The sequence below is a fragment of the Lissotriton helveticus genome, chromosome 11, assembly GCF_964261635.1.
Source record: "Lissotriton helveticus chromosome 11, aLisHel1.1, whole genome shotgun sequence".
In the NCBI taxonomy this organism is placed as follows: Eukaryota; Metazoa; Chordata; class Amphibia; order Caudata; family Salamandridae; genus Lissotriton; species Lissotriton helveticus.
In genome coordinates this window covers 444,353,185-444,380,549 of record NC_136072.1, presented here as the reverse complement: position 1 = coordinate 444,380,549, position 27,365 = coordinate 444,353,185, and the positions used below count along the sequence as shown (strand labels likewise).

General features: G+C 44.6%; 1 protein-coding gene across 2 annotated transcripts in view; it reads right to left on the bottom strand.

Annotated features, from left to right (window-relative positions):
- The window catches only part of SERPINE2 (serpin family E member 2), a 428,055-nt gene that overhangs the window by 150,719 nt on the left and 249,971 nt on the right, over positions 1-27,365 (bottom strand). Inside the window, exon 7 of one of the 2 annotated variants that reach the window (XR_013602351.1) lies at positions 22,770-24,682. The exons of the other annotated variant lie outside the window; for it this stretch is intronic. The gene's annotated coding sequence lies outside the window, so the exon portion shown is untranslated. Of the gene's footprint in view, positions 1-22,769; positions 24,683-27,365 lie in introns of those variants that run through there. 2 annotated transcript variants of the gene reach the window in all.

The following is a 27,365-nucleotide window of genomic DNA, read 5'->3' as shown; positions in this document are numbered from 1 at the left end:
TTACATCACCAAAAAAGAAAAGACAGAATTGAAGGATATGTGGGAGGACATTTCCCATGAAAAGAGCCTCAGTAAGAAGTTGTACAGTTTCAGTCTGAAGATGTTGTCGCATCGAGAAATCGGAGCTTACGAATGTTCTGACCGGTTGTCTTCAGCAAGTCTCTATGCCAAATCTAGGAGTATCATTTGGGCGAGTCTTGGTCTTGCTGCAACACGTAATCGAGTTCTGAAACCTGTGCGGGAAATTGAGTATTTGGCGGAAAAGGAGCCAAACAGTACCGACATTTTGAAGACCAACATGTTGGATACATATTATCCAAATCGAAGCAGTCACCTCGAGAATGTTTGTCTGTATGAGGTTCTACAAAATTACATATTCAAGAGGAACATCAAAGAAGATACTGAGAAAGGAGTGTATGCTGTAATTGGAAGTGAGGGATGTCTGGTCAAGCAAAGAAAATGCCACTTGGTAAACCATCGAAAATTGAGTGGCGAATCTCCTGAAAAAAAGGAGTTTTTCTATTTAGCACTTTTGCAACTTTTCAAGCCTTGGCGTGCAGAAGAGGAACTGCTTGGAGATTTCCTCTGTTACGAAGACTCTTTCACTGCCGCCAAGGAGACCATAGAATGTCCTGCTTTTCCTAAATATGTAGAAATGTTGAATGCGGAAATCGAGCAGGAAGCAACGATTGCAGCCGAGATTGCTAGAGACAGTTCTCAGGACAGTCAGAGTTCTGCTTCATTGAGTCAGGATCCACTAGGAGGACCTGTTATCGAAAATGAAGCTGCCACTGCCATGAATGAAGTGGAAAGAGCCATGGCACATGCTCAGGAGGATGCAGTTAACTTAGAAGACTTGGAAAGACAACTCAACGTTGAGCAGAGTAAAATATATGATGAAGTTACCAAGCAAATTGATCATGGATTAAGTCATGAGAAGAAAGAGTGCTCATGTACGTCGTTGAAGCCTGTCCGACTGTACGTGAGTGGAGAAGCGGGAACTGGAAAAAGTTTCCTCATTAAAGCAATTTCATGTTATTTGCAGGAAAGGACTGAGTCATCGCTGTCTTGTGTTGTCACCGCTCCAACTGGACTGGCAGCACATAACATTAAAGGGATTACTTTACATCGTTTACTGATGCTGCCAGTGGAGCATGACAACAAATTACAATATCACAAGCTATCTGGAGATGCTTGTTGTGAAGTTTCAAGAATCTTGAGGAAAATGAAACTTCTTATCATTGACGAAGTAAGCATGCTTTCCAATGTCATGCTTGCCTTTGTACATTTGAGAATGCAAGAAGTTCTCAAAACAGAGTATGATGTGTTATTTGGTGGCAAACACATCATTGTTTTCGGAGATCTTCTGCAGCTGACACCAGTGAAAGGACATCCTGTGTTCAAAATGCTCACGCATGAAGATACCAGGAAGTGCCTAGGGAGCATTGGCAACGTCAATATATGGTTAAACTTCAATTATGCTGAACTGCATGAAAATATGTGTCAGGCGAAGGATGACGTTTACAAGAATATTCTACAAGATGTTAGAATTGGAAAAGTGACCGAGCATGGGAAAGAAGCTTTACATGCACGATTACTGTCAAATTTATATCCAGAACAAGATGTTGTGCCTGAGAATATTTTTCAGAAAATTACTGAGAAGAAATCTGGAATATGTTTGATGCCAACTCTTGCAGAATGTGCCATCTTCAACAACAAAATGTTGAATTTAGAAAAGCAAGAGATTGTGAAACTGGAAGCTATTGACAGAGTAGAGCATATGGGATCAACAATTATTTTGTCTGAGAATTTGAAAACAAAATTGGATTCATTAGAGAAGACTATATCTAAAACTGCAGGTTTTGAAAAGACTCTGAATGTGTGCTTAAACTGCCGTATAATTTTAAGAAGGAATTTACATGTTGAAAGAGGTCTGGTAAATGGATCAATGGGTAATGTTGTTGATTTTGTGAAATACAGAAATAGAGATGGAATTGAATTTTTAAAAATTAAATTTGATGGCATTGAGGAAGTACAGCTAATTGGTCGTTGTTCTGCTAGATTTTTGCTTGTAAAAGACTTATATGTTCGCCCTAAGCAATTTCCTGTTTGCTTGGCATATGCGGTGACAATCCATAAATCGCAAGGTTTAAGTGTAGACAGTGCATTGGTGAATATTGGCAGTTCTGTGTTCAAGGAGGGTATGGCATATGTGGCATTGTCACGAGTTAGAACTTTATCGGGATTGTACTTGATTGAGTGTGATGTCACAAACATTTGTGCGGATCTAGATTGTGTTAAGGAATACAATAGGTTAAGAAGAGAGTATGCGCCACATTTGCCTCAATATCCTTTCTTTGAGAAACGTGTGGTAGGCCGGAAACGAAGAAATGTGACCAATACTAGGGAGGCTGTAGCAAAAAGACGAAAAGTCGATGAACCTGAAATTATAAGCAGAAACAAAAAGGATTCTGTTGAAGATGTTGTTGGTTTTCAATTTGAAAACAGTTCTGGTGTCAACTGCTATGCTAATGTAGTGGTTAATGTTTTGTTTTCTCTAGAAAATGTAAAAGAAGAGATTGTGGTCAATTCTGATCAAAGATTTTGCAGTTTGTTAAATTCTGTGTTAGAGAAATGTAACACTGATAGAACAAAAATAGAAAGTGTGTCTGAAATTCGAAATCTGTTAGACAGATGTTCAGGTCAAACACAATTCTCTCAAAATATTCAGCAAGATTGTCAGGAGTTTTTAATGTATATACTTGATGTATTGCATGCTGAAGGTGTAGATGTAGATCACCTGTTTGGGCTTTCTTATCAATGGCAGCATGACTGCGAGAACTGTAGGGTATCAAGTACTACTAGTGTAGACTCAGAAAGATTTATATATTTAACTTTGCCAGACAGTAAATCAGTCTCTTTTAATAAGCTAGTAAAAGCAGCTGATCACAACATGGAGTGTAGCCAATGTAAATCTGAAATGATGTCAACATTATTTATACGAACATATGGCCAGTATGTCATTTTAATGTTCCAACGATGTAGGCCTGATGGAACAAAATTGACAACTTTAATAAAAAAATTTGTGGCTTCACAGTTGTCAATATCAGGAAGGACTTTTGTAACTGCAGCAATTATATATCATGACGGTCCTTCAATAACATCAGGACATTACACAGCTTATTTAAAGTCTAGAAATGGCTGGTCATTCTGCAACGATTCTGTTTTAATTTTCAAAAAAAAATTGCCGTATGACCTTAAAAATTCTTACCTGGTGTTTTTAAAACCAAAATTTTAGGGAAAGAATCTCGGGATGTGCTCTGAGGAATTTCAAGAAGTTCTAATGGCTCCTACACGATTTGGCCTTGAGGATAAGTGTAGTACAGAGACATAACTTCTTACCATAACACTGGACGTCATGGAAAAATAACTGCACTTTGAATGAGTTCAGAAAAACTATTTCTTTTTATAAGCTAATTCAAGCAGCCAATCAAAACATGGAGTAGAGGGAATGTAAGTCTGCAATGCTGTCTACTGTTTTATATTGCTTTGTGATTAAAAGTGATGTAGAGAATTAAATAATTGTAGTAGTCATAGAGGTAGTGTAAGTCTGCTTCATAGTAAGCAGTATCAGTGTCATAGGAAATGTAGAACATGAGTGAGCAAGAAGGGTAAGATATTAGTAGTCCAGGATTGTGAAAATGATCTTCAACATTTTAATTCTGAAAGTTGCGGAAATATAAAATGACGGGATTGGCTTACAAGAATTCCAAGAGTTATAAATGGCTCTTACATGATTTGGCCTTGTGGAAACGTGTGGTAGAGAGCGAGAAGTCATTTATTGTATGTAACATATTTTTCAAAACGATGGAGGTTTTCTTTCAGAAAGTGGCGGGCTGAAAGTAATAACAGCACAACAGAGTGTAAGCTGTTCATAGGACATCCTTCGACGTCATGGAAAGTAAGTTAACTTTAAGGAGTTCTGAATTCTGATTTGTTATGTTGTATGGGTTTTTTAAACACAATCATTTTGATTGTGTTTTTTTTCCCCCGCTGTTATATGATGAATACCTTCAAGTCACTGTTTTTAGTGAAATTTGATACATTCTGAGAACAGCAAAAATAAACCATTTAACATGTATAATTAATTCTGTACTGTTTGCATTTATGATGTACATTTAGAACTGTGTAGGAGGCATGGACAAGGAGAGGCTTCTGTAAGTGTCAAAGTTGTTGCATACAGTGCTCACATTCTACGTAGTCTTTCATATGATAGACTACATTCCCACAATGAGATACTTAAGCAAAGGAAACACAGGTGATATGATTGTGGAATGAGCAAAAAAAATTGCACGTTTTTCAATTATATTACCTGTGTTTCCTAACATTACACATCACATTGTGTAGATGAGGTTTAGGCCTGTTCCAGGAGACAGAGGAGGTCTGACATTTGTTCAACAGTGCAGTGGACATGACTCACTTCGTTGGTAGGTCTGCACATGTATTATCTCCTCTGTATTCTTCAACAAACCTAAATTTCATCTGCAACCCTGAGTAGGACTTACCTGAAACAAATTTGTGGATAGGTTACACCTTATCGGCATCTTGAAACAATCATTTAAAATGTTAGGATCAGATTTATGATGGCCGTGCGCCTCTTTTGCGCCGCTGTGGGTCAGTTTTGTGTAAAAGATGCACCATGTTGCAAGATAGGTTTCAGTTAATCTCCAGCAAGATACCATCAGTTTGAAATGTATATAATTAGCACTGTGTAGGGGGCATGCAGAAGCTGAAGCTTTTGTAAGTGTAAAAGTTGTTGCATGCAGTGTGCATTTCTGGGTACTGTTTCATATGCTGGACTACATCTGCACTATGAGATACCTAAGCAAAGGCAACACAGGTGATGTGATTGTGAAATGAGGAAAAGAAACTCCACATTTTTCAATTACATCACCTGTGTTTCCTAAGTTTACGAATGACATTGTGCAGATGAAGTTTAGGTCTGTCCACGGACACAGAAGAGGTCTGGCCTTTGTTCAAGAGTGAAGTGGACATGACTTACTTCATTGGTAGGCCTTCACATGTATTATCTCCTCTATACTCTTCAACAATCCTAAATTTCATCTGCAACCCTGAGTAGGACTTACCTGAAACAAATCTGTGGATAGGTTACACCTTATCAGCATCTAGAAACAATTATTTAAAATGTTAAGGGCAGTTTTATGAAGGCTGTGTGCCTCTTTTGTCACTTTTGTGTAAAAGATGCACCATGTTGCAAGATAGGCCTCAGTTCATTTCCAGCAAGATACCGTCAGTTTAAAATGTATATAATTAGGACTGTGTAGGGGGTATGGAGAAGCTGAGGCTTCAGTAAGTGTCAAAGTTGTTGCATGCAGTGCATACTCTTTCATATGCTGGACTACATCTGTACAATGAGATACCTAACCAAAGGAAACACAAGTGATGTGATTGTGAAATGACCAAAAGAAATTGCACGTTTTTCAAATACATTACCTGTGTTTCCTAACATTACGAATCACATTGTGCAGATGAAGTTTAGGCCTGTCCAGGGAAACAGAGGAAGTCTGAACTTTATTGGTTGGCCTGCACATGTATTATCTCCTCTGTACTCTTGAACAAGTCTAAATTTGATCTGCAACCCTGAGTAGGCCTCACCTGAAAAAAACGTCTGGATAGGACACCTTATTGCCATCCTGAAACAATCATTTAAAATGTTAGGAACAGTTTTATGATGATTGTGCACCTCTTTTGCGCTGCCATTGCGTCACTTTTGTGAGACAACAGCAGTGCAAAAGATGCACCATGTTCCAAGATAGGCCTCACTTCATCTGCATCAAGATACTGTTAGTTTAAAATTTATATCTTTAGGACTGTGTAGGGGGCCTGGAGAAGCAGAAGCTTCTGTAAGTGTCAAAGTTGTTGAAAAACTGTTTGTCCTTCAATCTTTTCCCTTGTCTTTTCTAATTTTTAAATACATGTTTTAATATTTTTCAAATGTTTGTTATCTCTTTCACAGATTGAAAGTATAAAAATTACAAGTGAGTAAGTTAACGACAATTATAAGGTAAATGTTTTGTACTCTTTTCGTTACATTTCTATCACATTCACCTACTATTAGTTCCACAGCTTCATTTCTTTAACCCTCAGTTTGCTGCCTTTGCTACTTCCCTCATTCCTTTCTCTATTACCTACTTACTCTACTCCTTCCACTCCTTTTCTCAGTCCCTCTCTTCTCATAGTTCCTCACTCTTGTTCACTCACTCCGTCTCTATTACTCTTAGTGTCTTTGACAGATCACTCTTTCACTACTTGTTCATTATGCTTTTTCTGTGTAGTTGAAGCACACTAAGGGGCATATTATGAACACAGCCAATAAAATTATTGCTGTTTTTATCGGCAGAAAACTGCTGCAAAAGTGGTTTTAGCGGCAGTTTTCTGCCGCAAAAGCGGCTTAAGCGACACATTTCTGCCGATAAAAGCTGCAAAACTTTTATTGCCTATGTTGATAATATGGCCCTATGTTATTTACATTTCTTTGCTGTTTCAATTATTCTTTTTCTGTTACTTCTTTTCTGCTTTCTGTTTTTTCTGTTATTCCACATGTTTTAATCTTATTTTGAACATTCACTCATATTCTCTAAGAAACTCTTCTTTGTTATTGTTCTACTCTCTTTTTTTTCTTTCACTTCCTTATCTATTTTGTTTTTCACAATTATATCCTCTTCCCTCTTTTCTTAAGTAAATAAATCTATTAAACAGTATCTCTGGTTTAGACCCTATAGCGGTCTTTGTTTTAACATTACTCTCTGTTTACTTCCCTTATACTTACTCTTCTTTTTTTTTTTTTTAAAAATGTTTGGTTCGCTCACCGGTTCACTCACCAGGAAGCGAACCAAAAGAAATACAGCTTGCCAGAGTGCTAAACATTCTAGCAATTTTTTTTGAAAGGGGAGGTAGTTCTGAAAAGAACTTTTTTTAAAATGTTTTTGTTGTTTTATATATTGTTTATTTTTCTGAACATTTTTTGTTTTTTTTGTATTTTTTGAACAGTTTTATGTTTTTTTGTTTTTTTGGGAGGGGAAACAACAAAAAACAGGCATTGGAAAGGGCTCAACAGGAGCAAAAAAAAAAATTATTTTCTGGGGCGTTTAGAGCACTTGTGATTTTCATAAGCTCTGTTGATTAAGGTAATGCTCATATTGCCACATGAGAGTAATGCACCGCAATACAAACAGGTAAACTTCATATGGACAAAGTTGTCCTGAATGTTTGGCACGGTTTCCCGTGCCTCTGGTCCTGTCAAATATACCTGTGTTGATGTCGTGGCCACAGGAGTTGATGGGTTGTCCTGCAGGTCATGCATCTCTGCCCGGCTGTAGTTTAATGGATGCCACCTGCTCATGTGACGATGCATGGTGTAGTTGCCGAAGCTATACTTTTTTAAGGTGCCTCTAGATAAGGCCTCTTTACATATGAGGCACGAAACATATCTAGCATTAACTTTCTTCTGCCCTTCAGGGATTGAAAAAAACTGCCAAATAAAACTGGTTTTACGATGAGAAACCCAGGGCTCCTCTTGTAAAAACTGTGGTCCTTCTGTCTCCTCTTCCTCTTGTTCATCCTCTTCCTCCTCTGTGTTGCTGATGAACTGTGGAGGTGGTCCTCTCTTCCCATGAGGAGGTGGTGGTGGTGGTGGTGGTGGTGGTGGTCCACCAGCTGAAGCTACCAATGAAGCCATTGCTCAAATATCAAAAAAGGTCTTCCTCTCACAAAGATGAAAGTCAGAGTGAGGAAAGAAGGAGGGGTTTTCATCATTTGGGAAAAACAATAGTTCTAAACCAATGAAAAGTGTTATTTTTAGGTCACCTGACCTAGCCTTACATCATTATGAAACCAAAAGTGAAATGAACCAATGAAAAGTTTTATTAACAAGTCACATGACCTGTTACGCTTATGTTACGCGCTGCGGAACACGCCCTGGATCGCTTCCGGGGAGCTGCGCTTCGCGTCTCAGTTCGCGTACCGGAGCACTTCCGGGTGCGCTAACGCGGCGCGTCATAAGACGCATTACGCGACAACGTGATACGTCGCGCTTCCGCGACGCGTCACGATGTTGATTTCTAACGCGGCAGTTGCGCAAACGGAACGTTTACCGGTTCGCGGACCGGGTCGCGGCACCACATTGAGCTAACGGGAAGCTTCCCGGTTCGCGAACCGGGAGCGAACAAAAAAAAATAATAATAAAAAAAATTATTAATAAACATAAAATATATTTTTTGATTTAAAGAAGAATACATTTTACAGCTATAGATATTAGCTTTTAAAAAACCAATGAAATTCACTGAAAAAACCATAGGTTATAGACCATATATAGTTAGGAATTAGCATTTACAAAACCTTGAAAATTCACTGAAAAAACCATAGGTTAACCATTGAAATTCCATATATAGTTAGTTGTACTAACTATATATCGCGCACCCGCAATCCACTGCTGATCATGTCACATATTACATCATTCATGACATGGTCAGTGACATCACTGATGACATCACTGATGACATCTCAAATGACATCACTGATGACATCACTGATGACATCACTGATGACATCTCAAATGACATCACTGATGACATCACTGATGACAACATCCAGTGACTGTATGTTTCTGTAAAGTTAAAATATGTCTTACATATTGAAGAATGAGTGGATGTAGAAGTGTCTGGATGAAGGATTTAGTAGGTGCATGACTGACTGTATGAGTGAGTGAATAAATGTGTGTCACTGAGTGCATGGGTTAGTGACTAAACTGTCTTAATTTGTGCATCATTATGTCTGTTCTGTAAACTGCTGCATGTGTTGATCAGTAGCTATATGAGTAACTATATGGGTTATTGATTGGTTGCCCAAGTATTTGTATGGGAGACTGAGTGTGTGTGTGGCTGGCTGGGAGATGTGTGACTCTGTGCAGATCAATGTGTTCTTGTATCAATGATTGTATAAGAGAGTAAGTATGTGTTAGTATATGTTTGAAAATGTAAGGTACTCTATGTTTAACTGTATAGATTAGAAAATGGAAGTGTGATTGATTCTTTACAGGACTGACTAGGTGTGTGAGTAACTCCATGGATGAGTGGCAGAGTGTGAGTGTCTGTATAGGTGTATGAGTGCATATGATAGTGTTGTAAAGATGAGTGATTGTATGTATGAATGATTGTATGGGTGAATGAGTGAATGTGTGTGTAGACGTAGGAATCAGTGAGTGCGTATGTAGTAACTAGTATTGGTGTGTCAATGGTTTAAAAAATTATATTCTGTATTTAACACTGGGTGTAACAGAGGTTATATTAAAGTGTGAGGAGATGCATTGTATTGTCACATGAATGATATCATCAGTGATGTCAAATGAAATGTCATCAGTGATGTCATCAGTGATGTCATTTGAGATGTCATCAGTGATGTCATTTGAGATGTTATCAGTGATGTCATTTGAGATGTTATCAGTGATGTCATTTGAGATGTCATCAGTGATGTCATTTGAGATGTCATCAGTGATGTCATTTGAGATGTCATGATGTCATCAGTGATGTCACTGACCATGTCATGAATGATGTAATATGTGACATGATCAGCAGTGGATTGCGGGTGCGCGATATATAGTTAGTACAACTAACTATATATGGAATTTCAATGGTTTTGTGTGAGTAAAATAAGGTTTTGTAAATGCTAATTCCTAACTATATATGGTCTATAACCTATGGTTTTTTCAGTGAATATATATATATATATATATATATATATATATATAGTGGCCGTCTGCATAGCCTATGTCCTTCTGTTGCAACTGCCCTTTCCTTTTAAAAAAAATATATTTATTAAAATCTTTTTTGGAGCGTGTACACAGCACAACACAGAAAATTAACATCCGACATTTTATAGTTAAGTCAATAGAATTGCACAATTAAGCAGTAATACTAAAAGAATCGCACAAATATACACAAAAAGAGAGAAACTCATGGAGAGAGAAAAAAAAATAAAAAAAATAAGCAAAGAATATAGGAGCGAATGGGAAATCTTTAACTTTAGCCTCCCCGCATACCATTTTTCCAACGCTGTATCGGCTCCCAAATCTTTTTTCCCAGCCTCCGCGCTCTCCTACCCTTTCTCTCATATATTCCCTTCTCTAAATTGTAAACTGCCAGCATACTGGCCAGCCATTGTTGCAATGTTGGAGGGATTTTATCCAGCCATACCCTGGCTATGGTCAATCTGAGAACTGCCATCGCAATAAACACAAATTCTTCGTACTCATTGTCAGTATCCCCGCTAACTCCCAACACTATCAAATGGGGATTTAAGATAGTCTTGATCCCCAAAGCTCCTGCTAAGAAACCCTCAATCCCTTTAAGCAACGGCTGAAGCCGAGGGCAGGTGGCAAATATATGAATACTATCTGCCGCCAACTCATTACACCGGGGGCAGTTAATCCCAGCTGTCCCTCCCCACTGAGCAATTCGCGCTGGGGTAAAGTAGAGTGCATAGAGCGTTTTGTAGTGTTGAGATTGGAGAGGGGCAGAGCATAGCACTGAGCATCCTAATTTCAAAGAGGCTTGAAAATTCTTACATCTGTTTCAAGTTTCGTAGCCCATTTGGTAGGTTGTTTCTCAAGATCATCCGACTTGGTAGCTACCAGGGCAGCATACAGAATACGAATCGAGCAATCTCCCCCTCTCTCTATTACTTCTAATATATTGTTTTTGCCAAACCCAGCCGCCCCCCCAATTTTGTTTAAGAAAACTCCTCACCTGAAGGTACTTAAAAAAAACTCCCCCTATTAATATGAAACTTTGTCTCTAAAGATGAAAATTGCATAATCCCCCCAACCGGCCCCAATAAGTCTCCTAACTTAACTATCCCCTTCCTAGTCCATTTAGCCATAGTTGTATCTGCAAAGATCAAGGGTGGTAAAGAACGGTTCCTATACAATCTAGTGTAGCTGTTAAACCTCCCCAAACTGATTTTCTTTGCAAACGCCGACCAGACATTATAAGCTGCCTTAATAGTTTTGAATCGCGTCCTCTTAAAGTAAGAGGAATCAGTGCAACTCAGGAAGGCATTCTCTGTGCCCGACCCCATAGTGAATTCATATAACCTGGTCGATAATGCAGTTATTTTGGGATCGGCACCGCCGCCTCCAATTAGGCCCTGCATATACTGCAGCACAGCTGCCCAACAATAAAGCCTAAAGTCAGGTGCCCCCCAACCGCCCCTCTCCCTGGGTAATGACATAAACCTATACGCCCGCCTAGTCTTCCCATGTGCCCAAATCAATTTATTCAAAATTGATTCTAGTTTATTAAACCAGTGCGCTTCAAAAAATAGTGGGATTGCCCTGAAGAAATATAAAAACTTGGGGAGTACTAACATTTTTATAACGTTTGTACGCCCTATCAAGGACAGTCGGAGGTTGTTCATCCTTGTCAAATCTGAACTTACTCTATTAATTAATGGTGTCAGATTACGCTCCACCACCGTCTCTAAATCAGTAGTAATGTCAACGCCCAAATATACTGCTGCGCTAACCACCCTTGGGTCATTGCAGGTGGCATGGGGATTCTTTACAATTTGGGTCTTGTTACTGTTAAGCTTATACCCCGAGATTCTCCCAAAACTATGTGCCTCGGCCTCTATTACTGTTATTGCCAGGGAAGGATTAGGGGTTATCGCGACGTCGTCCGCATAAGCTAACACTTTAACCACCTTACCTAATGTAGTTAAGGGTGGGATATTGGGATTAACCGACAGTCTTCGCAGGAAGGGATTCAAATAGATTGCGAACAAAAAGGGAGATGAAGGGCACCCTTGCTGCGTACCTCTTATCTGTACATCCGTAGTAAGCTCCCTATTGATCCTAATTTTGGCTGTAGGGGTTGTATATAATGCTTGTACCGCTCTGATGTATCCTTCTCCCAGGCCAAACCATCTCATCGCCTCCCACAGATAATCCCAGGAGACCCTATCGAACGCCTTCTCAGTGTCCAGGAATAATGCAGCCATAGGGTCTCCCGGGACCTCCGTGGCATCGAACATAGTGATAACCTGCCTAATGTGTTCAGTGGTTCCCTTTCCTGGGATAAACCCATGTTGTTCTGGGATGACCAACCCCTCTATTACCTTGGCCAATCTTTTCGCAAGAATCTTAGAAAAGAGTTTAGCGTCAGAATTCATTAAAGTGCCTATATGACCCTGGGGCTGTAGGTGGCTTACCCTTTTTTAATAACACTAGGACTTCTGCACCTCCCCAGGATTTTGGGATTGAGAGCCCCTGTTGTGCCTGGAGAAATATATCTAATAAATCAGATGCCAAAGCATCCCTAAATGTCTTATAAAATTCCAATGGTATCTGATCTGGACCTGCAGCTTTTGCTGAAGGGAGTTCAGCCAAAGCCACACATACTTCCTCAAGGCTGATGGGCAGATCGAGTCTTTCCCTCTCCTCCACGGGGAGACCGTCTACAATAACTTGGTTGAGGTACTCCTTAATGTCTATACTTTCTCCTCCCTGCTCATATTCATACAAATCTGAATAGAATTCCCTGAAGACCTCTCTAATACCCACAGGATATGCAATCATTCCTCCTTGCTTATCCTTTATACACTTAATATCCCCTGCAGCTATCTTCTGTCTTGTCCTGACCGCCAGGATATGGCCTACCCTCTCGCTCATTTCAAATGCTTCCTCCTTTTTAGCCAAATATTTAGCTGCAGCTTTACTAGCTATGCCCTCTGCTCCATCCGTCTTTAATACCATTATTTTCAATAAATGATGTTCCAAAGGGCTGCCCGCTTGTATTAGCCATGTCAGCTCTTCCTCTGCCTCCATTAAGGTCTTAAACAACTGCTCCACCTTCAATTTTTCCTCCTTTTGTCTGTGCAGTGAATAGCTGAGTGTCTCCCCGCGAACCCCTGCCTTAAACGCGTCCCAAACATTGCCCGATGACGTGCTCCCTCTGTTAATCCTCAAAAAATCTTTAATCCAATTGCTCATATAGCTTACGTACTCCCTTTCCTTAAGAAGGGCCCTCTCAAACGTCCAGCCATATGGATTAACGGCCGCCCCTCCAAGTTCTATATCAACACCAGAGGGTTGTGGTCCGAAACTAAGCGAGGAAACTTTGTTATTTGTGATCTGGTAAGTAAGGAGTGAGATATCAAAAAGTAATCCAGTCTTACCGTGATCTTATGCGGGGCCGAGAAGTATGTTGAACCTTCAGACTGTGGGCATAAATTTGCCCATAGGTCTATTAAAGAATTATGCTGTGCCATGTCCACTAGGGCTCTGTGTGTCCTTTTTTTCCTCCCTCTGTAGCCCTGTCTCTTCTGAATTTCCCTATCCGAGGGACTATTGATATTTAAATCACCACAGCATATGACTGGCTCAGACCATTTCGCCATTTCTAGATCAAGAAACTCAAATAAATCGGGGTCATCCCCTGTGGAGCCATATACAGAGATCAGTGTAAACTTCTCCCCTTTAAACCCTACTTCAACTATCACCCATCTCCCCAATTGATCCTCCAGCTTTCTCCCTACTCTACATTCCCTATCACGGGCCAGAATTGCCACCCCTCTAGTCTTGACCCCTTGTTTTGTATGGGCTAACACATAAAAACCTAACTGTTCAAGTAGATAACCCTTCCCTCCCTCCACATGCGTTTCCTGAAGAGACACCAGGTCTGGCTTCATTATCTTCAAAAATGCTGCAACTCGGATCATTTTTTGTGCATCATTTAGCCCACAAACGTTGAGACGCAATTCTACAACACATTAGAAGACTACGAAAGGTTGATCCAACTTCTCAACAAATCTCACAAAATACATAATATTACACTCAATCTGCTCCTGCGTGCGCTGTGTGTGCCCCTTTACCCCCCTCCCCCATCCCCTCTTAATGTCTCCCCCCCCTTATCCCTCCCCCCTACAGGCAAATAGGCCTCCCAAGGCCTATGTGTGGATGCTTGGAAATGCAGTGGTCGCCTCCGCCTCCCCCCTCTCGTACTGATTCCAAAACCTACTATAAAGAGTGCATACCCATCCCAGGATACTGAAGACATTTACCCAAACTAAACTAACCCAACCCCAAGCTTCACCCTCCTTTGAACCCCAGTACTTCCACCATATACTCCTTGGCCTTAATCTCAGAAAACAAATATTTCACCATCCCTTTAGTGACCACTTTCAGTTTTGCTGGGTACAGTAAAAAAGCTTCCGACCCCAGAGCTTGTATGGGGGCAATTAGCTGTCTGAGCCTCCATCTGCGCTCCACGGTGACGTGGCAGAAGTCAGGCCTGGCAAAAAAAGTTACGTTATTATAGGAGCGCTTACACTCAGGTTTGGCTTTTTCCAGAATTAGCTCCCTTAACAGAAAATTGCCAATATAAATCAAGATAACTCTTGGCCTGCCCTCCTGATGCCCTGCTTGGCCTTTCCTAATCACAAAGGGGAAGCGGTGTGCCCTCTGGATTTCTATCTCCCATTGCCATGTAGCTAGCTCGGGAAAGGCCCCCTTTAATAAGTTCACAATAAAGAGTCTAATGTCATCCCCTTCTGAGCCCTCCACCACTCCCAACAGTCTGATGTTATTCCGCCGCTGGCGATTTTCATAGTCCTCGAGCTTCCAGAGAACATCATCCGCCACTTTCTGCTGGTCCTGTTTGAATGTCTTGAGACTATTTAAGTCATCCTCGAGCTTCCCAGTCCTTTCCTCGACTTGGGTAACCCTTTCGTCAACCTCATCAAACCGGGTGTTCATTTTTCTTAGAGTGTTCTGGATCTTCCTTGACTCTTGCCTTGCCCTCCGACTCTCGACTCTTGCCTCGCTCTGCATAGTTTTCAAGGTACTAAATAATAACTCCAGAGAGACAGGCTGAGGAGAAGCTTGTGTACAGGGCAAAGGGGTGACGCCATCTTGTTCCAGGTAGGTCTGTGACATGGCTGAATAATCCCAGTCTAATTTCTTGGAAATGTCTGGAGGGGCTATCTGCGGGGGTGGGTCTTCTCCTGGACACACACTTTTTTTGGGTACTTCTTTGAGCTGAAGTACTACTTTGTGTCTGTGAATTCCCCTGAACTGTCCTCCACACTCCCCACAGATTGAGAATCTTCATTGACTGAATAAAAACAGTCTGGAGATGTAGCACCACTGGCCCCCCTCTCACTGAGGCTGCCCTGGTATGTGCTTAACTCTGCAGCATTTTCCATAAGCGGGCAGTTTCCCCAGTCCCCTGGAGCGTCAGCCACTTCCTCCCCCCCCCCCCAGCACCCCTGTCCTCGCCATGCCCTGATGATTGTACTGTGGCTACTGTAGCTCCTCCTCCTGAGCCTTTTCTGTTTTCTTCCACAGTGTTCGAGCCATGGATCTTGCCCTCTGGGCCAGGGGTACTTACAAGATTGCTGGGTTGAATTCCATCCGAGGCTGCTACGCGAGCCTCCTCACGGCTCTCTGGTTCCTGCCTCTGCTCCGCTCCCTGCCTCTGCTCCGCTGCCGCTTGCCTGGCAACGGCAGCATCGGCGTCCACGAGGACGCTCTGCCCGCTGTTCAACCCAACCAAGCCCTCGCCTCGCTTCTGTCTCCCGACCACCGCTTCCCCCGCAGAGATGCAGGCGAGACTTTCCATCATCGTAGGCTGGCGCAGGTTATTTTCTTTGGGTTTTTGTTTGGGTGGCATAGGCTTGCTGGAGACATTGTCTCGTTGTGCACTTGATGACAGCGACGCCTCATAGCCTGCTTTCTTGCTCGAGGGTTTCCCGGCTGCAAACTTCTGTGTGCCGGCTCCGGCCGATGCCTTCGGATCGTTTCTTTTCTTCTCCTTATCATTCTCCTTCCTCGGCTCTTTCGGGATTGTCGCCTCCTTGCTCCCTTCTTTCGCTTCAGTGCCCTTTGTGGTCCGAGGAGGCATTCTATATTTTATTGATGCCAGTGCCAGTCCAACCGTAAGCTTCCTGTGAACCCGGAGCAATACTTGCAGGACAGTATCCCTGGCGTAGGTCCGTATGCTCTGTAGGCTCATCCAGCGGCCGGCTTTGCTACTTTGCTCCCGACCAAAGGGCCAGACACCCGCTCTCATCTCCGGGGGGGGGGGTCATACTCTACCCTTCAGCATATCGAGAGGAGGAGGTGGAGAAGGATGCGACTGCTTACTGCACTCCCTCGGCGGCCATCTTGCCACTGTGTCCAACTGCCCTTTCCAAGGCTGTATTGGGTGTTGTGATTGGTGCTGTGGTTATTAAGATTACCCGCCTCAAAGGTTTGGGCTCTCTCTTTATATTATTGGTATGGATCTAAAAAAAAACTGACCAGTTGATTAGGAAACTCTAATCTTACAAATGGTCAACATGTTTCTGCCCTATTATCCAGTGCTGAAAGGTTCACCTCTTAGGAACGATGTAGGTAATAACATAAGAGTTTACATAGCATAAGTACTTAACAATGTAAAGTGCCAACACCAAACCACATCTATTCATGTTTGGTTTCATGTCATTATATTAGATAAAGGAACAGCTGTTTTTGGAGATCATCCCCAATACATATTGGAGCACTACACACTAAAAACGCCACACATGTTCACTGCAAACAACTATGAATTGCAACAAAAAAAAGCCACATTGTTTTCTTTGTTGATTAACCGCTCACTTACACTAATCCTTCCACTGGTTAGTGAGACGGAGTGTGGAAGACCTAGGTCTCCTGATCAGATTTGATCAGATAAGTACCATAGTGAGTACCTAAACCACCTTTAGCCTGGTCTTCAGCGTTTTTTTGTCAAACTTCTTTTTATTAGAAATTCTTTGCAAGGTACAACAATCATAGCACCAACTTATTTGTCCCCTCATAAATGACTACGAATGATTGCAAAACTTGACGGCATAAAGAGTCATGAACGTCACGGGAAACGAACCCCGGCCCACCCCAAGTGGAGTGCACATTTAGAGGGAACAGCTTCTAAAAGAATTGGGCACAGGGCTCTTAATTTAAGATGGCAAAGAGTGCTACGAGTGTCCCATCAAGCTGTGAGGCAGCTGTAATTTAGGGCCATCTATATCGATGGGGTTATACAGGACGTACCAAAGCAGATGGATAATGGCTCCCAACCGAGGAGCACTGAACCAAAAAAGAAACAACCAACCCTTCCCTCCCTCCCCCCGTACAAGGCGGCGGCCTAAAAGAAAGAAGAAAAATAGAAATAAAGAAAAAACAAACAAAAAAAAGGGTGCAAGCTACAGATTATTTTGGTGGGTCGCACTTTATAACTGGAAAAGATGGAGCACCCTAACAGAGGCGGGGCAGATAGCGGACGGGAGACCTCGAGAGAGGAAGGTGACCAGGGGACCCCAAGTGAATTCAAAGTTTTTAAAGTCGTCCCTAAAAATGTCAGACATCCTCTCCATACAGAGAAGCCTCCATAATCTGGAGTACCAGAGGGAGAGAGCTGGAGCTTCTCTCTTTTTCCAAGCCGCCGCTAGCGAGATCTTAGCGACCCCAATACATAGCCACATTGTTTTTTTATCTGCCCGTGTCTGATGCTCCAACGAGGGGTCCCGGAGTCCCAACAGCACCTCAGCCATGTTAGTTGGTATAGGATAGCCCAGCATGTCTTTGATATGAGCAAGGATCTCTTCCCAGAACGGCCTGATGTGAGGACAGCCCCACCATATATGCTGGAAATCTCCCAGAAGACCACAGCACCTATCGGAGGACCCAGGAAAGATTCTGCGAAGTTTGGAGGGATACAGGTACCAATCCATCATTGTTTTAAGGTGTGCTTCCCTGAGGTCGGCAGAGTGATTGAACTTGGTGATATCTGACCACAAGTGGGACCACTCGTCATTCGCAATATCTCGTTGAAGAATATCCTCCCACATTGACATGTAACGAGGGTGCGGCGCGTGTGTGGTAGTAAGGAGAAACTTGTATATAAATGAGATCAAGCCTTTCATGGATTTTGCTTTAACGAGAAAGGATTTGAATTTTGTCAAGGGTCGTGTAGCCCCCTCCCGTACTTGCGGAGCCAGGGCCCAATGCAAGAGCTGGTGGTAATGGTATCTCTCAGAGTCCTGTACATTGTACTCCCTTTTACAGCCTTCAAAGGTGAGGGGATCATAGTTGTGGAAGAGATGTGTTAAGGCCAGACAACCCCCTTCCTGCCATGTATCGAATGGTCCTGACTGTAGTCCCGGAGGGAATGCAGTGTTAAAATGTAAGGGTGTAAAGGGGGAGGGAAAGGAGGTCCATCTCTCATCGCCCGACACCGAGTCCCATACCGTGAGTGTTGTACGTGTAGGAGTGCTTATATAAGTATTTTTAGGCCTAGCACATTTGGGGCGCCATATTAAGTCCCATATAGTGTGGCCAGTCACACTACGGTCCATGTGTAGCCAATGCTTATCGGATTCATATTTCGTCCATTCCACAAGCACTCGCAGTTGAGCTGCCTTATAGTATAAATGAATATCGGGGAGGCCCACCCCACCCTCCTCTCTAGAACGGCAGAGTATTGCAAAAGAGAAGCGCGCCCGTATCCCTTGCCAGACATAGTTCAAGATCATAATCTTAACTCGCTTGAAGAAGTCCTTCTCCATTTCGATGGGCAAGGCCTGAAAGAGGTAGAGACGTTTTGGAAGGAGAGTCATTTTTATAGCATGGAATGCGACCTAACCATGAGACGAAAAGGGGTTTCCATTTATTGAGTTCTGATTGGAGCCGCCCCAGTATGGGAGGGTAGTTGGCAGCGTAAAGGCCCCCTACTTTGGGCGTAATCTGGACACCTAGATATTGAATTGAAGACGTAGTCCACTGGAGGGGTGTGAGAGGCTGAAGTTCCTGCATAGCCGCTGGCGAGAGCGTAAGGTTAAGGATAAAGGATTTCCCTACGTTGACTTTAAAGCCTGCCACGGTCTCGAATTTAGCTAGTTCTTCTTGCACAGGGGGGAGAGATGTAGCCGGATCGGCTAGGGCTAGTAATACATCGTCAGCAAACAGGGAAATTTGTTGTTTTTCTCACATGAAGGGAACCACCCGAATTGCAGGGTTTACTCCGATTGCCACGGCCAGGGGTTCAATGCGAAGGGCAAAAAGGAGGGGGGGGGGGGGGAAGGGGGCATCCCTGCCTGGTACCCCTAGAGTGGAAAAAGGGGGTGGACTGCGAGCCGTTGACCACCACTCGAGAACGAGTGGTGGAGGTAGTTGGCACGGATCATATTGAGAAACTTGGGAGCGAAGCCAAAAGCCGACAGGGCACGGAACAGGAACCCCCAGTCCACCCTGTTGAAAGCCTTCTCCGCATCCAGCCCTACAAGGACCGCGGGAATTCAACATCTATTGGCCTTCTCGACAAGGTGGACAATGCGCCGGGTGTTATCGTGGGTTTGGCACCCTTTGATGAAGCCAGATTGGTCCGGATGAATAAGGTCAGGCATCAGGTCATTTAAGCGCTGGGCTAAGATGGATGAGTACAGCTTTGCGTCAGGGTTGAGGAGAGCTATGGGCCTATAGGAGGCACATGCTTCGAGGTCCTTTCCCGGTTTAGGAATCACAGTGAAAACTGCTTCCGAGAGGGAATCGGGAGTGGCACCCTCCTCCGCCATCCTGTTGAAGAGCCTCGTAAGGTGAGGGATGATGTCTGGAGCAAAGATCTTCTAAAATAGGGCCGTAAACCCATCTGGGCCAGGAGCTTTGTGCGGCTTGAGAGCCTTAATCGCCACAGACATCTTTGCACGTAATGGGTGCCGTAAGGAGTTTGTTCCATTCTAGGGAGACCTGTGGAAGCTGTAGGGATTGTAAGTAGGCACAATGGGCTTCTGGATTTAAGGTGTCGCCTGTGTACAAGGCCTTATAAAAGGCCCCAAAGAGTTCCGCCTTCACCTCATCGCTATGGGAAAGATCACCCCTCGGGCCCCATATACCCACAACAAATTCCCGCACACTTTTATACTTGAGTTGCCGAGCCAGATGCTTGCCAATCTTGTTGCCCTGGGTGCAAGATAATTGGCGCAGTTTTAGTAGGGTAAGTTTCGCTAGATTGTTATAGATAGCACGCAGTTTACCCCTCAGTGCTGTGAGATTGCGGAGGGTCTGCCTATTGGGGTTTAGCTTGTGGGTCTGTTCCACAGAGGTCAATTCTGATTCCAGCACTTCCCTTTCCCTAGCATGTGGCCGATTCAATGCGGAGTTGAGGGAGATACACTTCCCCCGGAAGACTGATTTAAAAGCATCCCAGGTGGTAAATTCCGACGTATCGTCAGGATTCTTAATATCAAAGAATTTGGCAATGGCCTCCCTTAGTTTAGTACAGGAGTCCTTATCCCAGGTCAGAGCAGACGGGAAGTACCACCTGGGAGATGTAGAAGTGTTGACCCTCCAAGACAGAGAGATCGCTAGGATGCTGTGATCGGAGATAGAGAGGGAGAATATCTTAGCTTCGTGAAGATCGCCTAGAAGTGATTGGCTAATGAAAATATAATCTAAGTGGGAGTGTGTTCGATGCACTTGGGAATAGAACGTGAAATCACAGGAAGTGAAGTAAAGGGTACGCCAGGAATCTAGAAGGCCTATGCCATGAATGCGTTGTTGTGTGTCTGGTGAGAAGGAACCAGTGCCCGTGCGCTGTAAATGGGTACTGTCCAAGTCCTTACACCAAGTTAAATTGAAATCCCCCATGAAGATCAGTTGCCCTTTAGAAAAGTCCAGTTGTTTCCCCAGAAAAGTGTGTAGGTAAGCCGTCTGGCCCGTGTTGGGAGCATACATCGCTACGAAGGTGCCAAGTTTCCCTCGCAGCCGGCCCCTTACCATGACCCAACGCCTGTCCCTATCGTGTTGTACATTCTGGGGCTGAAATTTGGTGCAGCAATGGAACAGCAAGGCAACCCACCTGTGTTTCGGCAGAGCAGAAGACCTGTAAATCAATGGGTATTGTCGGTGACGCAGCCTGGTGTCCTCAGACCTGACGAGGTGGGTTTCTTGGAGAGCCACCATGTCAAGGTGGTGATCAGTAATATATTTCCAGACCTTCTGGCGTTTCTGAGGAGAGTTAAGGCCCTTGACATTCCATGTACCTATGGTGAGTGTCATTATGGCAGTGGATAAGGAAAACAGCGTGATAGGAGCCTCCCAAGACCCACTAGGCCCCCAAAGACAGGGAACTCTGGAATCTCGACCCCCCTCTGTCAGAGCAATGAAAAGGAGTAAAGCAACCCCACACTCGCAATTTACAAAACAATAAAAGACCGCCACCTTGACCCACCCGCCCCTCCCCCCCCAACCCCCAATAGCAAATAAAAACATAATCCAAACCATTGTAGCAACAATGTAACACACGTCATTAGCAGCACGTCAGGGGTGGTAGAAACCCCTCAGGCTAGTGGGGGGGCCGGAAGATAGAGGTCTCCGTCCTTGCCCACTCCGGAGCTGCGCTCAGGGGATGCTTAGCCAAACATCCTAAAGGTAGCTATGAAGGACCTCCAAAGGTAGGGAGTTCAGCCGTGGCCCCCAAGGTGCCCCCAATGTCCCCCCCCCCAGGCCAAAACCCACCAGCCCGAGCACACGGGGGCGACCTGAGAACGTCCATTGGGTCTAACAAATAGCTGAGCCACCTTGAGGAGCAGGACCAGCCATATGATCTTGGCACCATTGGACGCCCAAAGCTGGAGCCATTGCGTTGAGAAAGCTGAGATGAGGACCAGAGGGCCCGACAGGGTCCACCAGCTGCAGTCCACTCAGCCTACCATGCACAACCTCTAAGGACCAATGCGGAGGTGGAGATCTAGTCCATGTGTCAGGGGTACAGCCGCCGTCCCACAAGGGGTGGATAAAGTTCATCTGCGTCCTCTGCACGCACTCTCTGACCACGTCGATGCAGGGGAAGCCATCTTGTCGTTGTCACTATGGTTCTCCCTGACCAGAAGCAGTGTCAGCGTTGAAGATACCAAGAAGGGTCAGGCCCTCCTGCAGTTCTGTAACGTAGCGCTGCCGATTGCGGTATTCAAAGCTCAAGCCAAAGGGAAAGGTCCACCGGTATTTTATCTTATCGTCTCTGAGCTTGGTGGTGATGGGTCTGAAGAGCGGTCTCCTCGCTAATGTGGCCGGTGCCAGGTCCTGGTAGATTGTACAGGAATGATTTTGAAAAGAGATGGAACTTTTCGACCTGGTTGCACTTAGGACCGCTTCGTTCACTTTGAAGAAATAGAACTTCGCCAATATGTCTCTAGGCCTTCTCCTCTCTTCGTGCTGAAGAGCCCCCACTCTGTGTACTCGTTCGAGTTTGATCTTGAGGGTCTGAGGGCTCAAGATTTCTGCGAAGAGGCCCTCCAAGAAAGCCCCCAGGTCCGCCCCCTCCGCTCCCAACTCCAGGTCCTTAACGTGAATATTGTCTCTTCGTGCCCTATTTTCAAGGTCCTCTGTCTTAAGCGGAGCCTGGGGCATCTGGTCCCGGAGCGATCGCACTTCATCTTGAAGTTCCTTAGTGAGTTTGTCTCGATCTTGGGAGTGAACCACAAGTCCATCACTCAGGTACCCACCGAATCGACATCCTGCTGGAGAGAGGAGAGCCTTTCATTCAAATCCGCGCAAAGCTGCTCTATGGAAGATTTAATGTCCTGTCCCAGGTCTTTGCGCAGCTCGGATTTGAAATCCTTGAACATAGCAAGGGGGTCCGCCTTCATGAGGGCCATGGTGGGAGCTGTCGTCGTCAGCGCGTAGGGATGGGCGCTTATCCGGAGCCTGGAAGAAGTCAGATACCTTGGTGGATGCTCCAGCCGTCTTCTTCTTGGGCGGCATACGGGACAACCCTGAGCGGTCCCCTCTGGCCGCAGTCGCGGTGGGCTCTAGCTGCACATGGCAAGTGGTGGGACCAGGGTCCCGGCAATGCGGCCAGGAACGGAGACCACCGGGGGGGGGGGGGCCCTCCCTAGTCGCGGTGGAAGCACGTGAGGAGCGGTCCCAGGTAGTGCGAGTCCAGCTGCTGGTTCAAGAGGCGACAGGGCTCAAGCAAGTAAGTGCGTCCACGTACCTCCCTGGATGTGGTGGTGAGCCGGTAGGACCTCCTCAACAAGGCCTCCACCGGGCCACCCACAGAAGTAAGTTCCCCACTAAGCCGTTGTGCAGACGCCATCCGGCACTGGTAGGGAGAGCTCTGCACTGTAGGGGTCACTCGTTGACAGAGGAGCAGCAGAGAGAAAAAGAAAGCCAAACGAGATGCTTGTACTGTTGGACTGCAGTCGCCGCCATCCTAAAGCCAGGCCAGCCACATGTCAGTGCCACAGGGTGCGGTCCACCAGGGATAAAGCAGGGGTCAGCGTCTCAGCCCGGGCCGGCATCCCCATGCCATCCAGTTGTCACCAGAACCCAGGGGGGACACCAGCTGCTTAGCAGGAGCCGTCGGTGCAGAGTCCCAGGGGTGCCGCCATCTTAAAGTAAGGCATCAGGCCTCATGGCGTTCACACCAGTTGAGCTCCCCGCCGAAGATCAGAAAGCGCCCCCCGCTATTGCGCCAGCAGCCGTCTCACCAGGAGAGCAGGGGTCAGCGCGGAGGAATCCAGGACTCGGGAGCGCCGTCCTCACCCAGCCCACCGCTCACAGTCAGGCGGCAGCCACCATCTTAGGCCGCGGCCAGAGAGCCTCACGGAGCAGAGTCGGAGGTTCCCCGTGGTAGAAAATGCTGGTAGGGGCTGCCAATTGCTGCTTTATCTGTTCCGCCACCAGATGCTGCCCCTTTCAGCCCCCAGGACCCCGGGCAGCCGGCGCTGCAGGCTCCGAAAGTGCGCACGGACCGGGAACCGATACGGATCACACCCGTTCGGCCATCTTGCCCGGCCACGCCCCTCTTCAGCGTTTTTTAAAAAAGAAATCTTTTATGGGTGACAAGATAAACCTAATAAAGAAATATTACTCTTTCCCTTAACACAATTTTACTAACCCTTCACATATACCAAAAATTGCTCACTGTAAGAGCATGCCCTGAAACAACCATTTGCTCAAGTGAAAGCACTCCTATGATGAAGCATGCTACCTAGTGTCCGGAAGGTGTCAGTATTTTTTTTGTTTTACAAAATATAACGCGTCAGAGGTAGGAGTTTGATTTAAACCGTAGGCCCTGTGAGTACGTGCCTTGTTTTCACTAAGCAAGCAACCCAGACATTTTTTGGGGTTTTCCATCTATTGCACCAGGGAGGCTGCACCTTGGTCACTTCTAAAATAAATATATTTTTTTTAAAAATCAATAAATAAACAATATTCTCGTCTCAACAATACTAATGTAGTCAAAAATGGTGCCATTGGCTTTGAACTATTATAACATCAAGACATAGCCCAAATACTAAAAGGATAAGTGACAAATAAACCAGCATTGCCACAGCCTATTACTGAGCCAACCCATGTAAATCCAAGCATTCAGAGATTATTTTGGCATGCACAAATGCCGATCACCACATTAGCACCTGGCGATTTGGCTTTAGCAATGCTTGGGGAGAAAGTAGCAAAATTGTGCATTTCAACAAAAGCAATTTGTCGAATGATGCACCAAGTAGCCAATTGCATGCAGTGGTACTTTTCTGGGTGGAGCCAAATCCCACTCAATTTATAATTTAAAGAATTGGGAGCAATTTTTATTGCCTACAACCAATGTTCCCTCTAATTGTTTTCCTCGGTGTGTGGAAGTTTAGGGTCTCTGTGCGCTGCAGCTATGGCTATGTGCGCCAGAAACCAGACCGCGCGTGTGTGCAGCACCAAATATCCCTCCAAACTTTTGTTTAAAAAACTGAAAAGACGGGGCATTTTCACACACACGGCGCCACCTTAAGGGTCTTAAGGCAGATCTGCAATTTGGATAAACAGAAGTTTATGTTTGTTCAAATCTGCTGAGTGAAGGTAACCATGGTTATGGAATGAGGCTATGTCATCTAGAAGTGCATTCATACTTTGGTTTTCTTTCGAGGCAGCTATCATTTTGTCCGGCTGTTGCTCCGTTGCTTTTATACGTCGGTGTGGTTACGTCCTTCTGGGTCCCTTGATTTCTGGCCGGGCACCGGTGCTGAAATGTTGCTCATGCACATTTGGCATAGCTGCGGTTTCTCTCCTTTGTCGATTACTTTGAAACAACAGTTATCACCGCAGCAGGGATGAGAAATCCCCGCCTGTGGTTGGCTAGGGCGGGGGACGGCCACAGGAAGGGACGGCCTTTGTTTGCTTGCTGTTCCTGGGGCCGCTTTCTGCTTTTAGTGGCCTGCTGGCCGAGAGAGAGGAGTTACAGTGTCACTGGTCCACGCACAGGGAGCTGGTGTTGGTGGATATCTATGGCCTGCCAGCTGCTGTGAGGCATACTGTGGGCGGAGTGGCACCATGCCACCAGAGCTCAGCTGCTACCGACAACAGCACAGTTCCTCTTCGTCCCACCTTCACCCTTGGTTCTCTTTTTGGTACTTCTCATTCGCTAATCTGCCTGCCTCCGCCCTGGCTTCATGGTCACCTGCCCCACTCTTTATGTCTTATTGTTTGGCTATCCCTCAGTCCATGAGCTCTAGTGTAACTTCAGGGCTTTTAATCAGATACATTTTCCTCATAGTCACATGCATTTCCACTTTATTCATCTATTAATGTACTGATGCTCACAGACTGTTATGGAGTACACATGTATGCTTAGCTGATGTCTCGCATATTAATTTATATAACCCAATCCTGGAGGCATTATCCAACCATATGACCATCTGCATTATGAGACACAAGGGATTGCAAAAGCACATTCTTTTATATGGAGAAATACAGCAGTATATCTTATAAACAAATCTTTTGTAAGTGCCTTCCCTTACTGGCATCTCCAATACCCCTTTTTTCTCAATTCCTATCAATTTAGCCACAGAGCTTTGTTCTCCTCTTTCATTTTCAGTTTTATCACTAATTTCTCTCAAGTTCTCCCCATGCCTGTTTCTCGATTTCTCATCTATATTTTTAAACTTTTGACTCTCTTCCGTTCAAATCATCAGATTATCTTAGTCTATTTTTAGTGCTCCTCTTTACGTTCTGACTCCTTTTTCCTTTCTTTTTTCTTAACTCAATCATTCTCTTACTTCTTGCTCACACTCCTAGGTTCTGTTTGTCACAATTATTTTTTTGCTCTTTACTTATTACTTACTGTTTCTTTTCTTACGTTCACTCTGTTTCAGTGCCCCCATTCATTATTGCAGGTTCTGTCCCCCAATTAGGAAAAGAAAAGCACAGTGTCAAACACGGCGTGTGCTAAAGCACACGTCATGTTTGAAACTGTTTTTCTTTTCTTAACAGTGCACCGCTGCGGGGCTGATTGTGGGCCATTAAGTTAGTATTCAATGTTAATTGCAGCCGGTGTGCGCTGCAATTAACAATGAATACTAACTCAATGGCCCACTTGAGAGGTCTGAAATCACCATGCTCTTGGTGACAGATGACGGGGTGGATGAAGTGAGTGAACATCTCTCCCTGACATTCTGACTACCCAAGAGCATGATGGGTCAGTAGAGGGTGTAAGAATCTCCCCTACTCTGACCGCCAGTTACTGGGGCAGTTTTCTTCTCTGTTCTCTGACCCCTGGGCTTACACATTTGCATACCCACAACATACATAAATACAGGTGACACTATGTCTGTTAGTAACAACATGTACACATTGTCAGACAAAGTGAAAGCTAGATAAGGTCTCCAAGATGCTGTCCTTAGGGGTGACTGTGCCCTCGAGCAGTCCCTGTTCCAGATGGGTGGTGCTGGTACAAAAAGCTGCCCCACTGGGCACCCCTGCAGAACTTATGTTCTGTGTGGACTACAAGATACTCAATTCAGTCACCAAGACTAATGCTCACTCAATCCACCAAGCTGATGAGCTCATTGACAGACTGGGAGCTGTTAAGTTCCTTAGTACCTCAGATCTCACATCAGGGTACTGGCAGATTGCTCTGACTGAGGGTGCAATATAGAGGTTTGCATTCTTGACCCCAGAGGGCCACTTCCAGTTCAGACAGAGTGACACCCTTTGGCTCATAGAATGCCACTACCACCTTATCTTTGGAACCACGCCTCCTCGACATCAGACTTTGCATCCCAAGCCCTTTGTCTACAGCATCCTCGATGACAATGCAGGATTCGGCATTGCAGCCTGCAGCTTTCTACGAACCACTGCTATGTGACATCCTCAATGCGGGATCTTGCAATTTCCTGCAAGCCAGGATTTAAGGTACTTTGTTTATCGGATCCAAATTGATCTCAGTTTCCGGCCCGCGCTCCATCATGGTCAGCCTAAACTTGTGACTTTGTCCCAGTTCGGTGCGACC